Raw genomic sequence first — 17,855 nt, forward strand, 5'->3', positions numbered from 1 at the left:
TTGTGTGATGACATTAATAGTTATTGCGAGCTTATTTTGATGTGCAGATTTAGTCAGTTATTGAGGGGAGTCACATGACGCATTCCCTTCATAAATAACTCTTACAAAGAGAGACTTCAAATACCAACAACATGCTTCTTACAGTATTTGAACACAGAATGCAATGGCCTACACTTAGCCATAGTAATTGTTTTGAAATTATTGTCACTTCCAGCTGATTATGCATACCCTGAGTCTATGAACAGCACTACAGTTTACGATTGTTTTTGGTGGGAGTGTTTATTAATATTAAAAATTGTATTTTGTGCATCCAGTTGCATAAAAGTTTCCAAGTATGTGGAACGTGTAAAGAATAAAATGTGAATTGGCTATCAGGAAATAAATTTTCTATAGTATTTGTTAAATATTAACAAGCAATTAAAATTATGTATTTTTTGTCTAAGAAATACCATGGATGCTTTCAAAAACATCATAAATGGCTAATATTCACACATAAAAAATGCCAGAAAGATTACATTACGATATTAAGCTAATTCAAACAAATTGAAAAAATTTCATTTGGGCTCCACAACTCTCCCATCCATCGTGACACTGACATACATACATTAAAATATCAGGTTTTTCACTTTGCTGCCCAGCTTAATGTGAGGGTGTAGGGTTTTTACTTTTATTTCATCCTCAATCTGAAATTCTTTCCACTTGTTTTGTGTTGGATCCAAATTAAAACACAGAAGGAAATCTGGGGTCCAATGAATGCCTTTTCTTTTATGTTTTACAAATAAAAACCCTAAACATCTATAGATAGGTAGCAAATTACATAACCGTTCAGAATGTGTTATTTTCCTATGGTCAAAGATACTGATTTATTTTAGCATTTATTTTTGAGTCCATTAATAATACCTAAAACATATCTTTAAGGAATTAAACAACTCTTCTTAAATTGGCTCCAGGTTGTGCCAGGAGAGGTTTAGATTGTATACTAGGAAAAAAATTCTTCACTGAAAGAGTGGTCAAGCAGTGGAACAGGCTTTCCAGGGAAGTGGCTGAGTCACCATGCCTGGACATATTTAAAAGATGTGTTGATATGGCACTTGGGGACATGGTTTAGAGGTGGGTTTGGCAGAGTTAAGGTTGTATATAAGGTTGTAAATAGTGGAACTTGATGTTCCTAAGGGTCTTTTCTAACTGAAATGACTTTCTGATTTTACAGCATGCACTATAGAGCCTTCTCAATTAAGTACTATGCTCTAACCAGTCTTTGCCCTTTTTACAGCTGTCCTATGGAGAAAGGAAAACAGCAACATATAGATGTCAAAGACTGACATCATTTGCGCCTTATTGACAAAAAAGAAAACAAAAGAATAAATTTCACCCAACTCTATCCAGCTTCGATGCTTTAGGATTTCATGTAAAACCAGGCTTGACTGAAAGAGATGGTAAGATTGCATCAGCAATTATATTTGCCTTTGAAAATAAATTTGCTCAGTTTACCAGTAAAAAGATTGTTTTCCTAACTTTGAGCTCTGCAAGCTTGCCCTCCATATATTATTCTGCAAAGGAATATAACCCTGAATTGTAATACTAAATCAAATATTCTAAAATGATTGAAGGTTGAAAAGAAGTTTTTACACATACTGGCAAACAGTCATTGCAGTTTTCAAAGAAAATAATGTTTTTGACCTCTGACCTGTTAATATTTTTAACAGATGTCTAATCTTGCTAACAAATCATTAGCAAAAAAATTTGTTATCGGAACGTTTCTAGCTGGAAAGACATGAAACAAAAGAACTAATGTACGCAATTCAAAAATTTGATTCAAGAAGGTAAAGAGATAGTATTGAAACATAAGGTAAAATGTCAAGATAATTAGGGCAAAGTGCATCTACACATCTCCTTCATTACCCTTCTACTTTTGTTACAGAGGTGCCTGCTAATATGAAGTAATAGTCATGTGCCATACAAAATTTGACAAGTTCATCAGTCCCTAATATTTTTTAAGGGTTTAGTTACTTCAGCAAATTCTGCAGTAAACCGCTATCTTCTGTAACTTGTTTAAAGACTTCCTGACAAATAACTCTAGCAATGGAAGCACTTTCCTCCTAGCTTTGTATTAGCACGTATATTTTGTTAAGCAACTACAGCTGACTGTACTTGTGTGCAAAACGAGATGACAGGCATAAAACATGAAGCACATGTGAGAAAGGACACAGTTGCATGTATCAAAAAACCCAAAAATAGCAGATAAACGTCAGGATTTGTCACAGTCCTCAGACAGAATGAGAGCCAGAAGATGAAAGGAAACAAGAGAACGGATTGGGACAGGGTGAGGGTGGAAGCAAAGATACATGACTGGAGGAGCATCAGCAATGAGTATCCCTTGTACAAAAATTTGCACGGACTTAAGAGGACCCCAACAGGAAGTGAAGAGGGCAGTGGCCACATGACTGGTTTATCACAAAAGAATGACCTACTACAGAGCCACATGGCTACAGCTCTGCATCTGACAACTGCTCTCCCGCTCCAAAACACTCAATAAAACTTATTCTAGGAAAAAGACAGACGTACTCAGTTTGTTCACCTCAGAAATCCAAGCCACATCCATGAGAAAAATAACAATATGTTTAACTGACGGAATTTTTCGACTTTCCACGTTGTTTCTAGGATACAATATTTCACAGTAAGCCGACACTTTCCCAAGATTATAATGCTTCTCACATTCTGGCCCTCCCATCCCCACATTTCTTTTAATGAAACATTGAATGTCCCAGCCAAAACATTCTTCTTCCTTCTTATTCCTAACATCTTCTAGATTTTTTTTTTTTTTAAATAGCAAAGGCAGTAAATTAAAGCAGGTCCTGAGGAAAATGAGACCTATAAAGATGGCTGTATCAATCTTTCTCTGTTTTACAGATGTATAGAAAAATATTACTTATTTATTTGTGTGAACACAGTCAACCATACAACCACAATCAAGATTTATTGTTTTCAAACTTGAGGCAGAATGCAGGACTAGCTCAGCAGAGATGCCTGACAGGCCCAGGCCATGTACAGCTACTTGAGTTTTAAATGGGTCTTTTCACCCAAGATATTTGCAGTGAAATAAAATAGCTCACACAGACAACACTCAGTTGCAAAAGCTGTAATTTTTAACAAATGTAAAAGCCTTCCAAGATGACATATTGTCATAGGCCAAGCTCAAGGTGACAAAAGTATGAGTTACAAAGCTGCAAGAAGAAAACAAACAAACCAGAAATCTCCTTTTTAGGCACAACTGACCAAAGCTGTCTGGGTCTTAGTTGAAAGTGATCCCATCAGAGACAGACAACGTCTCAGAGCTATGATCACAGCTGACAAGACAGACAGGTTCCCAAGGCGTGAGTTACACTGTTCAAATGTCTACTTAACCCATCCCCCCTTCAGCCACTTCTACTGAAGGAAGCAGATCTCCTTTGCTCTCAATTATAATCCATAAAAGAAAGGTAAATGTACTTTCTGGATTTAGTATATCAATTAAAAATGGTCAGGTCTACATATGTCAGCTGAATTCAGGAATTTCTCAATATTTTCCCTGAGCAGGCAGTTGCAGGCTATATCAGATGCTTTCCTTAAGTCTCTGTAAACATGATCCCCATGCTTTCAATTTATGCGACAGCTCTCCAATACCACTTCCCATGGTGTAGAAATGGATGCTGTCTCAGTAATGAACACAATGATGCAAAACAAGATTAACTTGTGAAATCTGAGGGTTTAGTGTTTACATGATTACACTCTTACATGATTTCCTCTTCTCTGTGACTTTAAAAATCAGTGACATCTACACATATAATTAGCAGACCTGAAACACTCCTTTTGTCTCAATCCTAGTTAATCAACTATGAATACAGTAGCCGAACCTTACTTGGCACAACCTGGACATCTGACTAACATTTGTATTTAACTGTCCTGTACATCCATTATATTATCATCTGTTGCAACTAAGGCCTTTTTTCTAGGTGACAGGTCTTCAGGATTTCTTAATCTCTCACACTCAGCAGTGGTTCAACTCTTCAATAATCTCTCACATGTATTTCATCAAGAAGCTTACCTAGCTTACCTAGTTTTTTGCAATTACTGAACCCACAAAAGACTTGGCTCCTTTACTTTTTTTTCCCCCCCCAAATATTCTGTAGTTTTTCTTGAGCAACTACATTGCAATGAAAAACCTATATTACCAGGAGGGGGAAAAAAGTGTATAACTGTTTTTAAAAATTATGGAATGTCCAATGAAAGACTGAAGATTATATTATGCAATTGTAAATGCAAATAAAAACACAAGTGTGAAATACATGGTCAGAAAATGCTCGGAAATTATGGAAAAGAGAAGTCTAAGAAGAAAAGTCATACAGTGGTGTAGACATTCAAGGTGAAAAATTATTTGGTGTTTTGTTAATTGCAATTGATACAAAAATTTGATTTCTATTTAAAAAAAAAACATCTAAAACATTTATACTGAAGGCAGTGAGCCCTGCATTGCATGAGTGTCAATGAAAGTCACCTGATACATTTGACTATACATTGTTTAGGCAAAACAAGGAAGCAAGCAGGCTGGCCTGTCCTAAAGATGTCTCTGATCCATTTTAGAGTGATGAGAAAGTCCTTCCTATCTGCCCATGCTTCCTTCACTAGGAAGAATACTCAAGAATATAAGAATATTGTTAACCACAGAAACAATTTCTTCTTGTTTAAGCTTATTCAACAAGAAATATTTCAGGAAACCATTTTAGAAAGATGGCTTCTTAACATCATTGCCAACTATTTGCCTAAAGATTTGAAAATGAAACTCAGCTGAATGTTTGGCTGCACGGCAAAACTTTGCATTTGAGAAAATAACCTAACTTAGCCACAAAAATGATAAATATTACTAAAAAAAATAGCTTTTGGAAATTATTCAGTTGGCTTCCTTTGGGGATTTTTTACACTGCATGAGAAAAACACACAAGGATTTAAAAGAAACTTTCTTCTGTATCTTTTCATAACTTATCTAACCCATCTCATCTTATCCTAGCAAATTTACATTTTTCCTCTTTTGTACTATCATAAATATGGCTTTTGTAAACAAAACAAAACAAAACAAAAAAAAGCCCACTCCTCCCTTCTGCCTCTCTCGAAGTTAAATTATCAGTCTTTGACTTGCTCAGCTGTTGAAGGTTTCTCTGCCTTCCAGAAAACAATCAAATGTGATCAATGTTATTCTGGCAAAAATCTCATTAAAGATTCAGCTAAGATACACTAGAACTCCACTGAAAGTCCACAGATTTCTTCAAGCTTATCTATGCCAACACTGGATGTTTCATTATCATTTAAAAGTAGCTTTCGACCTACTGACCAAAGAAAGAAAAAAAAAGAAAAAAAAAAAAAAAAAAAAAAAAAAAAAAAAAAAAAAGCTACTGAGTTGTCTTCAAAAGCATCTATGACAGACTTACTCTCAGCTTATTCCCAAATATTCAATATAATTTCTCATATTCTTTCAGTGTCCCCAAAGTTTAAACCACTTCTGTGGTCTAACAGAGGCACAGTGTAAACAGAGTGAAACATGACTAAAAATACACAAAAAACTACATAAAGTTAACACTTCTGATCCTTTAGCCAAAAAAGGTGTCTTTTGCAGTGAGTTATCAAAGATGACTGTGTAATAAATATATTTGCTTGTTAGAAGTAGTAGCTAACACATGTATGTTCTAAGAGGATGTATTTCTCTATGAAATGAAAGCATTTTCAGTAAACTTCTTGTAACATAACAAGCTACTCTTCTACACACTTTGATTTTTTTCTTCCTGATAAAAAGCACTGTAAACCATCATGCCATATTATCTTTGCATATTATTTTAAAATACATGATTTTTTAAAACCATGGATTTGGTTTTATTCATTCAGATGGAACAATGAAAATGGAAGAATGCCCCTGTTAAAGGAGTATGTGATGTCCCCATGCACGTCAGCAATAAAATGAGCATTCTCAAGTAAACTTAATTTTCTTTTCAAGCAATATTCTTATCTCAATTCCATGGTTCCTTCTTTGATGTTGCTTTTTTCTCACAATAGTTTTATATATTTGACTAGCTAAATAAGCAAAAAAAAAAAAAAAAAAAAAAAAAAACTACACACTTGCAAGCAAAAAAACTGGCAAAGCAGGAAAAAAATTCAAAACTTGTTTATAGTGGTTTACACTAACAGAGCAGTGTTCCAAGTTAGCTTTCAGAGCAGCAATCAAGTACCTAAGCATTAGAGTAAAAAAGCTTGTAATACCTTTTAGAGAAAAAGTTGCTTGCTATTCTACAGGTAATAGATTTCTGATTTAATTTCAAACAGAGATTGCTTTTAAAATTAGCTTTCTTTTTTAACAGACATTAAAACAAATTACTATATTAAGTATGAGAGAATAGAAATTTTTTTGTTTGCAATTAACATCCTTGAATCAATTAATCTCTTCTGTCTTGTGTAATATAAATAATAAGATGATTATTAAAGGTATGGAAATAAGAAACTGTTCAAATTGATATCCAAGAGTCCTTCAAACAGTCTGCAGTATTTCCATGAAAATTTGTCTCTGAGGATTGAGAATTGTTACAGAACTTCTCATTCTGCAAGTAGCCTTCTCTTCTACCATTAATGTTTGCTATTTGTGTCAAACCCCTTTTCCTCTTCCTTTTTTATTTCCATGATGTTGTACCTCTTTCTGCTGCAATTCTCTTTGACCACTAGCATCCCTAGAATTCTTTCCCAGCCAACAAAACGATTCCTTTTATTTTCTCATTCTAGCCTCCTAGTTTCACTTCAGCATAATATTTCACACTTACACCCAGAAACTTCATATTTCTTCTCCACCAGCAGTGGCATCCTCCAAGCATAGGGAGATACAAATTTCACAAACAGCAATTCATGTATCTCAAAACCTTATTTGCGTTACCCACTTTTCCCAAAATAGCTCCATGTTTCCTGCCCCCCCGGCCCCTTGACTTTTCATCCAATAGTGTCTTCTCCTCCACCCTCACTCATCAATCCCTCAAATATATTCCATTTGAGAATGCTATTTAAATTTAAATTCCCTCCTGAGTGCCAGGATTATCCCTGACAAATCCAACATGGGATGATACCCTACCCCTACTGCCATCAACCTTGGGGGAAAAGTGTCTATTTTCTGATCTCCTTCTTCACTGTTTTGTAAGTCCAGTATCTCCTGCACACCATCTACATTTTGGTGCCCTTCTTCACTGTTCCCTCTGGTACAAGACTACCTTTCAGCTTCTCTGGCTATTCACTGCTACTCAGTCCCCTTGGTCACTGAACTTCTCACTCTACAGTGTATTTTTACATGCCTTTTCACAACCATGACTCCCAATATTTTCACACCATTAAACTACATTCCCAAAAAAGTACATCACTGTCTCTCTGCTAAACATCTTAGTTCACCTTCACATCACTCTGTGAATGTTTAGCTGGCAATACAAATTCAACATGATGAAAGCTCTTCCTGATTTTGTTACATGGATACCATATCTTCCCAATTTTCCTTGAAGATCTTACCCCCTTTAACCATTCATCATAAGAAAAATGTTGTTATATGCAGCCCAATGTGTCACCTCCTTTCTGTCGCACATTGTAAAACATACTGTAATAAATCCAACCAACAACCCACTGCCAGTATCATTACTTTAATGTGCTTTCCCTCTTTGTTTCTTTGATAGTGGTTCTTTACTTTTAGGGGTCCAATATTACCTCATTTTGTCTTTTTTAACAGCTGTATTTCAAGAATGAATTAAATACACAGCCTTTCAATTACAGCAATTACAGATCATTAATTTAATCTGCAAGGACATCTGTGTTTTTCCAAAAAAAAAAAAAAAAAACCAAAACCCACCACCCAACCAAATCAAAATCAAACCAAAGAAAACCACCACTCCTTTTTCTGCAACACATGTGGACACACAGTAAATTGTCAGGTAAAAAATTATTAAAAAAAGAAAAAAAGGGAGGGGGGGAAAACAAATAGTAATTGAGTTTGCATATTGTCTTGTTTTTGATTGCTGGTGTAAACCTCTTACCAATTACCTTCGGTTAGGAAGGAAGTCAAAACTGAAGTTTGTTTTACACGTGCATTCAGACACCACCACACATTATTGCACCCTACCTTGCCTTCCCACCTCAATGCAACAGCCAAGAAAACACACTAACCTGTTTGGAATACAGAAAACATTCCTACACCTCTGCCAACTCCTACCCAGTTTGACAACACATTTCAACACATCAAATATTGAAATCAAGCAGCCATTTTCACATTTGTGACAAGTAAGAAGCCAATGGCTTGCAATGCAATGCTTTCTACTGACTAAAACAGGTATCCCTAGTTCTGAAAGGCTCACTCAGGCTCTTCACGGCAGTCTTGAATATATGCCAGTCCTCCTGTCCCAAGACCAGGCATATACTACTTGTCCTCGTGCTGCTCTTGCGAGCCCTGGTGAAACAGCGTCAATAAAGGTGCACTCTGACGGCCTCAACAGAATGATGTTTGTTTACAGATCTCAGACTCTTCAGGGGAGACCACAGAACTGCACAATGGTGGGGACAAAAAGCAGGCTAGTGAGCCAGGATGCAGTGCCATTTATATTCTCATATCACAGGAACACGTTGATTACAGCAGCTACATTCATCAGGCCCTCCCCGTGTCCATAAAAAACCCACAGAATCCACAATTATCCAATGAATTCAAGTTTTTAGAGAAACTCTCTCTTTGTATATGAATTAGCACAGTACTTTATAATTTGGCTACCCTATCCCACACTTCACAAAATGGACTAAATATAAAATGAAATTTAGTGCTGATTATGGGTGACTGCTTTGAGCAAAGAACAGTTCCAAGCCAAATCTCAAAGTGATACATATACACAGTACAAAGTGATATAGTAACCATAAAGGATTTTTTTTTAACTCCACATACTGCTTAATCTAAATGAAAATTACATATGTTAAAATATCTAAGAATATGTTGTTTAAATTACTGCTTAAAATGATTATACACATTCAGAAAGTCTACTGAACTAGAATGTCATTTTAAGTCTCTGGACATACTTAGACACATTGTATATGTATTGACTCTTAATGTGTGAAACACATAGGTAGTCATATCCAACTCCAAGTCTAGTTCTCTATCTCATGAGAAATTTAGAACTCGGTTTAAGGAAAGCAGCTGTTTCACAGATGTATCTGATTTCAGTCTGTGTAGTATCACTGCAGTCATACATTAAATAAAACACAGCTGGACAATGCTCCACCTATTTCACCACCCTCTCTGCTAACTGTTTAGCACTAACATCTGTTGAAAACAAACTTTAGGAAATAGGGAGATCATGAAAAAACACCCCTTTATTTTAAAATATATTGCATGTGAAGAAGTTTTGGTTACTTATGAAGAAAGCTTCACATATCAGGTTTTAATTATGAGGTTTATACCTAGATTTGCAAGAAACCTGTTCACTGAAGCTGTCTTAAAAAAAATATTATATTATTACAAATACTTGTAATTTCATATGATTGGTTTAGTTCTGTACCTGCTGCCAAGATATGTGTTAGCTGTGCAGTTTATCTTTTAATTGATAATCATGAACACGAAAATAACTTGTTTGGCTTATAATCTTATTATGAATTCTCTAGAAATGCCATTAAAATATTTTCAGTTAAAGTTAACAAGACTTACATTCTTTAGGAATTGAGTACAGTCTCTAGTGTATTATAGCAAATTATTTAAACTGTATCCCCACAGAAGTGAACCTTTTAATGGAAGTAACTATGAATCAGTTCTCTATAGAGAAAGTTTGCTCTTTATCAGACTTTCTAAGTTAAATGTATGTAACCTAATGTTACAAAAGCTATGTTGCACTATAACTTATCTCCTGCAAACCTATGTTTGTATGTTCCATGGCTCAGAAGCCATTTCCTACCTTTTCTGATTTTAATTCATTTGTTAAGCTGTAGCAACTTTCCTTTTGTTAAGTATTTTAAAATTTGGGAGTCTTTGGCTTCTCTAATAAAATAAACTTAATGACCAAGAGTTGTACAGAAATATACTTTTCATTGCTTTTAGGAAATTCACAGCATAATCCTGCTGTTCATCTCCTCACAAGCTTCAAGTAACAGTGACCTACTATGAAGCACAGTGAGATACATCTGGAGGCAAAATTAGCTTTCTAATATACACATCAAGCACAACAGTCTTTTCCTCATTTACAAACCCTATCAGACTCTGGACCACTGAAGCGTTCAGCTTGCTTGAGCAATGCATATACTACAGTATCTAAAAGCCATTTCTCCAATAAGCCAAACCACTCCAGAGTTCACTTCTTGTTAGATAAGAATGTAGTATTTGTACTTTCCACTTTTTGCCTCTGCAAAAAAGGAAAATTTTCTCTAAAGTAAACAAAGCTATCTCAAGAAGGCTTTATTTTTTCCATTTTTTTCACTATTTTTATTTCTGTAACATTATTCATGTTATATTAATATTAATAGCACTACAATATTAATAAAGCAAATCATGTTGCTATAATGCTTATTCTTCTCAAACTGTAATTTTGAAATTATTTCTGTAAGTTCTACTTTGAGTTTTCCAAATAGTACACCAAAGAGAGATATATAGTCCTTGCAGGATAGGCCTTTTCCTTTAACCATACAAGAATCCAAAGTTAAATCCTTTAGTGTATTTTCATTGGGGTGTGACAGACTTCAAGATTTAAAATTGCCTTTCATCACTGTATTAGATAGTGCAAACATTTAGATAGTTCTTAACTATAAACTGTTTATTACATAAGAGAGAAATGCACTTAGAAATACAGCAGGGCACATTTTATCTCAGCATATGATTGTCAGATTCTTTACTGTGACTTGCTTCAGGGTACAGATAGTGATGTACTGGCTAACCCAGACGTATACAAAAAGGAGTAATATATGAATCTGTTAATATTTGCTGCTGGCAAGCTTGTGTGTGATTTCCAGTTTCTGGAACAGAGGTCTGGCACATATACATATGGAATGAAAGGATGGAATATTATGGATATGGAAAACTTACCTTAAGTTTGAAAGGGGAATATCGTATATTTGGATATCCTTCATCTTGTATTTACACAAGAAATTTCCAGATGTAGCCAGACTGCCCTCTTCAAAGCATGAAGCTTGTTACATACTTGGAGGAAATTGGAAGATTTCCCTGCTGTTTAGCTGTAGCAGTGATATTCAGCAAATTTAAGAACAGTCATTGTAAGCCGTTTCTATTAAATATTGACATTTCACTGGAATATTTTTAATACCGTGGAGATATCAATATAAACATTAAATTCTATACATTAAAAAATCATCCAAATAGACAAGTGAATATTCCATGATAAAAAAAGATTAGTAAAACCTAAATGGTGTGAAAAAAGTGAAATTCTCTAACGCTGTGATGGACAAAATGCCAAAGACACACAATGAACTGGCAGAAACTGCATCTAAAAAGGCATAAAGGCATATGTATAGTAAAGTTTTCCAGTGGACAGTCATAAGGCATTTCAGGAATTAATTAACAACAGCCATGTCTTTTGCATGTCAGCATATGCAAAATGAATCCTGTCACTGTGCAAAGATTCAACAATTTCATGTTCCTAACACACGGGTATAAATCCCCTAACAAAGGACCTTGCAATTAATGGGAAAATATTTACAGCAAGTCTCAGATCTTATCACTAGTTTTGATTACCCTGTCTTGGCAGCATCAGCTGTAAAAAACACCATGAACAACAAAATAAAGCTTGCAAAAAAAAAAAAAAAAATTCCAAGTAAGATCTGAACTTGGATTCCCATTAAAAAAAAAAAAAAAAAAAAAAAAAAAAATTCTTCTCTAAATCTGTGTCCTTAGTTATACAGTATTTTTTCAAAATGGCTACAGTACTTGTGAAACCTTTTGTCTCTAAAAGCTCCACCTTAAAACTTCCAACAGCTCACCACAAAACTAAAGCTTACAGAAACCCTTTCAAGGCAAACCATCACTAAATATAGAAATGTATTTATCTTACACCTATAAATCATGCAATTATTTGGAAAATACTTTTAACATGACTATTTGTAATTAAAATGTACAGAGCTTAAATCTGTTTAATTTCAGGGCATACTTCTATATTCCACTATTTTTCCCCTTGTATTTTGACGACAGGGCTTAAGGGCATATGGAAAACAGGTTATTGGGATTACCACTTGATCACACCACTTTTGGGAATATTCACGTGGGCAGTACATTATTATCATGTTGAATTTCAATATTATCATGAATTTTTAGTTCTGCAAGACTACTTTGAGCTTTAGCTAAGTAATTTAAACTGATCAAAATACATAAATTATTCTAGCAATTTAAAATCAGAGTAAGGTTTTAAAACCAGGTGAAAAGAAAATGCTAGCAAAGCAGTAATTCAGCAATACTGTATCAAATGCTCATATTTGAACTGAAGAATGGAATTAAACCTACAGCTATCTCTTCTATGAAATGAGAAAGTAAAAAAATAGAGGTTAATCACTCACTGTAAAAATATTTCCATGAGCACTGAATCAATTTGCTTAATGAGGATTATGCTGAAAATCACAAAACACTGTATCTTTCATGTTCGGATTTGCACTATATAAAAAAATAAGCCTATTACAGATATGAAAGACAAACCTATTACAGAGGTATTTGTCAAAACTAATTCTTTACTACTTACAGTGCAGCCACTAGAAGGTAAAAGCTTATAAAAACTACTCGAAGTTTATAACCAAATTTAACATAGCCTGGGGGTAAAAAAAAAATTTAAAAAAGATAAGATTTTGAGTGCACAAGCTGTTTTCTCAAAGGCCTTTAAAAGACATGAGTACTTCTCTTAAAACTCTGCCTCCCAACAGCCCTACTGATATTTTTGTATCACAGCTGCAATGATATATCATAAAATAGGTGATGTGTGAAACTGTGAAACATGATTCAGCCTGTCATAGACAGAGAAATTGTTTATTGCAGTTCCTGTGCTGAACACATCCAGGAAAAGCTGGAGGAAAAAATTTGCATAACAGGTTGCCTCATCAAGTGGTTTGAAAGATTAAGAAAGGCTAACTAAGAAGTCTAGCTTTTTAGCCCAAAAAAAAGCCTATTTCTAATTAATGAAAAACATCTCAATCATTTCTTGCTTATTGTGGAAAATGAAGGGAGATTTTGTGTTCATTGAAGAGATTTCAATTTTAACTCACAATATGCTTCAGAAATTACTTCAATCTTTCGCTATATGAATGAGATGCTCCCATTCCTGGACAGGAAAATCAGGCACACAAAGGTTTACTGATGGCAAGACACTGCATTCTTGATACTAAAGACTGACTCCATGGATCAGTTTGTTCAGAAATATGTACTAACTACTACGGCCTTGCAAAAAGCTCTGAATGGGTGAGCACAGGCAAGGTGAGGAATTTGAACTTATTTGAACTACAGGTAAACCTTTTACTGCACTGCCTGTGAACCAATAATTTTTGAGGTCCTGTGATATTTTGACCACTAATAATCTTCAGCTCTCCTTATTTGCCAGACACTTTTCTCAATGTCTCAGAACATTTAAATTGAGAATGTTCTAATGTGTTGTGCTATGATTGAGTGTTTCACACTGTTGTTTCCACTATTCATTCAAAGTTTGAAGGAAGTTATTTTTAATGTCCTCTGAATCTGTTATTTTAAGCCAAGTTGAAGTGTTCATAATATTTCAAATATGCTGACAGATCATTCTGTTAATGCGCAATGCAAATGCAGATGTACATGAACCTTAAAGAAAAAACATGCACTGACAAAATAACATACATGAGAAAATAACACAGATTTATGACAAAACAAAAAATCCTCTGAGGCAGGTGATTATAATGGATCATGATCCTGCCGAGGAAGTTTGCAAAGAGGCAAGGCAGAGCTGGAATGCATTTGGCTTAACTTCAGCATTAGCAAGTTACCAATGTCAGTGTCATGAATTAAGAAAAAATCTTCCTCCAAAAGTTCCAAGTGTTTTTACTCTCACTGAATACAGCTGGGAGATTTGGAATCATACCAAAAAAGAGTGGAAGTAAAAAACTGAATGAAACATTCATGGTGTTCATTACTAGTCAGAAGTGAATTGATCACATATCAAAATCACTCCCTAGGCACAACAACATATTTAAAAAAAAAAAAAAAAAAAAAAAAAAAAAAAAAAAAAAAAAGGCAGATACTGAGATGGTTCAAAAGTGGCTTGGGGAAAAAAACCAAATAACTGATGAAGATAACTTACAACAAACAGCTACTTTGACTTCAGCAGAATGGATAAAGTATGACATAGAGAAGATCTTATCTTCCTCTAAATTAAAAATCAAAAATTATTTAATCACACCATTCTAGACCAAGTTCTACACTGTGGAGCAGTGTACAACACAGGTGATGTGTCTGTGGTGATGGGGATGCCACTGCACAAGAGGTACATTTTAAATTTCTTTGCCCATTGATTGACTCACAAGTATGATTCCTGTAGACAGGTATAACAAGTAATATGTGAAGCAGAGAATAAAAAAAACCTGTAGGAGCAGTCAGAATCTACGACTATAGTGGCAAAGAAGATTTGTGGTGTAGCTTCTGTCTTGCAAAGAGGTATGGTGTTGGCTTCCCACCAACACTGCCCATTATGCCTGCTTCTAATGAGTGCCCGTTTTGCTCTTGGAAAGACATTGTGGGCATAATATTTCTGGCTCTAAGAGATTTTTGCCTGCTAGCAGCTGCTAACGTTTTCCCAAGGGAAAAGTTCTCCAGAAAGCCCCTTCTCAAAACAATCTTGGCAAAACAACTATCCTTTCCCAAAGCAATCTTTCTCCAGGTGGTGTTTTGCTGTTTCTCTAGCTTCACCGATGGAATTAGAGAGGTGTCGTTCCTGGTCGCCAATCATGCTAAGTCTGTATTGGAACACCTTACAAAAGGTGGAAAGAATTGGACAGTAAAGCCTTCTATACTCTTTGCCTTCTGAAATATTTGGAGTCTTTCGTCTTTCTTTTGTGTCCTATGATAGGGCATCATCAGACCCTCCTTCCTACTGGGGTATTCACTTCTGCCCTTAGAACTGTGGCTTCATATTCTAATAGGACAAGAGGCAACAAGGCAGGAGCTGCAGCAAAGGAAGTTCCACCTGAACATGAGTAAGAACTCATTTACTGTGCAGTGACCAAGCATTGGAACAGATTGCTCAGAGAGGTTGTGCTGTCTCCCTCACTGGAGTTATCCAAGAATGGACACAATCCTGCGTCACGTGCTCTGCAATGGCCCTGCTTGAGTAGGGAAGTTGGACCAGATGACCCATTCTATGATTCTGTGCTGTGCTGATGTGGGAACACAGGGACTTTTTCTGTGGGAGAGCAGGGACTTCACATTTTCACTGCAAACAGAAACCTCCCCCTCTGTAGGCTCTGTGTTTGACAGTAATTTGTACTCAACTCAAAAAAAAAGCATTTAAAATCTTCACAGATGACCAGGATAGCAGGCACTAGGGGTGTGTATCTACCGTGAGCCAAAATATCTGGATGGACAATCTTCATGGATTTCATTTGTGCTGTTACTGTCATATGCAGGAACAGTGGTGTGGGCACTAAAGATCAGGGCTGAAATATCATTTACATTCTTGCACAAAGGCAAAATCAAATTCAGACAGTCACAACAGGCCTTTATTGGGTCATTCCTGTAATAACAGTACAAGCAAATAAACTACAGTCAATCTTAAAACACCTTCCTGAATCTCTCCTTCCAGCTTCATGTGGACCAAGCACACAGCATAAATAATGATAAATCATTCTGAACTGAAGAAGAGTAAGAAAATATGGCAATTATTTTCTGCTTTCAAACACTAGTGACTTTTACTACTGACTCAATAGGGCCTTGTCAAGATAAACACAAATGCTTCCTTAATTTTGACTTGAAAGCCAGTTGTACTGTAGCCCCACAAAATCTCTCTATATATGGCTATACTCTTGTTTTAACAGAACCAAATGGCATTTGCTGGATGGGAACTACAGCTTTCTGTTCAAAAATCAGAAGTCAATATTTCTACTTTTTATTTCTTCAAGAAATTTAAACCTCACACCTCGACCCTTCACAGCTTTACCTATTTTCCTGTGTCACACACAATTTGTACCCAAAGAACTGCACCAGTTTGTAATAACTTAGCATTCTCTTGTTCACTTTTGCAAGCATCTTTGTATCCTGTCGGGCCAGTAAATGCTTTTACCATTCTACTACAGGAGTCAGTCTCATCTTCTTCTTTGTAACTGTTACGTTCAACACCTGTTCCATTTGAAAATTTGTTGCTTATCCCTTCCCCATCCCCAAATATAGGATGAAGGCTTTTTCTAATTCTTTAATCAAGATGCCTTTTGAAACACTTCATTCTAACTATACACAGGGATCTCCAGAGGACACCAGCAGTCTTAGGTAAGAATACCACTAAAAATCCAATTTACCTGCTCCTTTACCAAAAGTCTTTCACACATCTTAATGAAACCAACAAAGACAAAAATCTTTAGACATTAAAAATACAAAACCAAGAACACCACCAACTTAATTTCCACTAGAAAATCACTTTAGTCTTGCCTTGCCTTATACAGGGGTCACCCACTGGAAACTGCACAAGATGCACAGGATATTTCTTTAAATTACTCATAATCACCTTAAACCGCACTCAATCAGCATTGCAATATGTCATCTTACAGACACAGAAAAGTTCAAAAGGAAAAGCACATGAAAAAGCAGGCTACCAAGAGCACTATTGTTAAAACTACACCAGAAAGCTTAATATTTCAATACTGTGTATGTTAAAATAAACAACATACACAGGTGATGAAAGCCAGTCTCTGAAAAATTTATTATTCTGCTAGAACAAGTTTACACTTAGGATGAATTCTCAAGCTTTGTGCCATTAGGAAGTTTTACTAGGTTTATAGTGGAAATAAAAACAGAAATAAAAATAGATTAGATTCCCAAAATACAGGCTGTACTTTGAGTATGACCCATAGGCTTGCTTCTCTTTTTAAATCTATACATTTCCTCCTGCCTCTAGCAATCAAATCTTTTTAAATCTTTGTAAAAAGCTGCCCAGATTGTCTGTTTTCCTTTTTAAAATCAAATATTTTGAAATATGAAGTTGAACAGACTAATGTAACCTGTACTCGTTCCGTTTTACTTCCACAAAGCCATCCTACTGGAATTGTACAGCTTTCAGAGATTTATGACACCAGTTCCATGATCCTGCTCTTCATGCCTCATTTCCTCTGCATTCTCATTTTGGCTTTAGAAAAAATTGACCCTATTTCCATTTTCTCCTCCAATGCATGCCACTTGGTACTTATCCCATTGAATCTTCTTTGCATAAGATGGGCATAAAGAGAGGATATGAATGATTTACTAGGATGATTATTTTTTCAAAGCAGTAAACCTTAGCCTGGTGAATTTGCACTTGACATTGCAAAATTAAACTCTTGGAACTGGACTAGTTTGTAAGCTATACCACACAAAGCAACTGCAAGAACTGAATGCTCTAAGCTTCAAATTATAAAGTAGTAGCGAGAATTATATTTGTCGGTTCAAGTCATAATTACTGGAAATTGATTGTTTAGTTCAGTATGAACAGAAATTTCCAAATTTGGTAAGTTTGAAATAGTTTCCAGTCTGACTCTTTCTGACCACAGTGCATTTACATAAATGGTTCAAATTTGCCTTACTGTTAGGTTACATACATTAGACAATATAACTATATTTGCCATTTAATGTGCAGTATTGCCCA

At 35.3% G+C, this 17,855-nt stretch overlaps 1 protein-coding gene across 1 annotated transcript in view; it reads right to left on the reverse strand.

Annotated features, from left to right (window-relative positions):
• The window catches only part of WDR70 (WD repeat domain 70), a 125,878-nt gene that overhangs the window by 38,804 nt on the left and 69,219 nt on the right, over window positions 1–17,855 (reverse strand). The gene's annotated exons all lie outside the window — the stretch shown is intronic.

This window comes from Hirundo rustica, chromosome Z, assembly GCF_015227805.2.
Source record: "Hirundo rustica isolate bHirRus1 chromosome Z, bHirRus1.pri.v3, whole genome shotgun sequence".
NCBI classification, from domain to species: domain Eukaryota; kingdom Metazoa; phylum Chordata; class Aves; order Passeriformes; family Hirundinidae; genus Hirundo; species Hirundo rustica.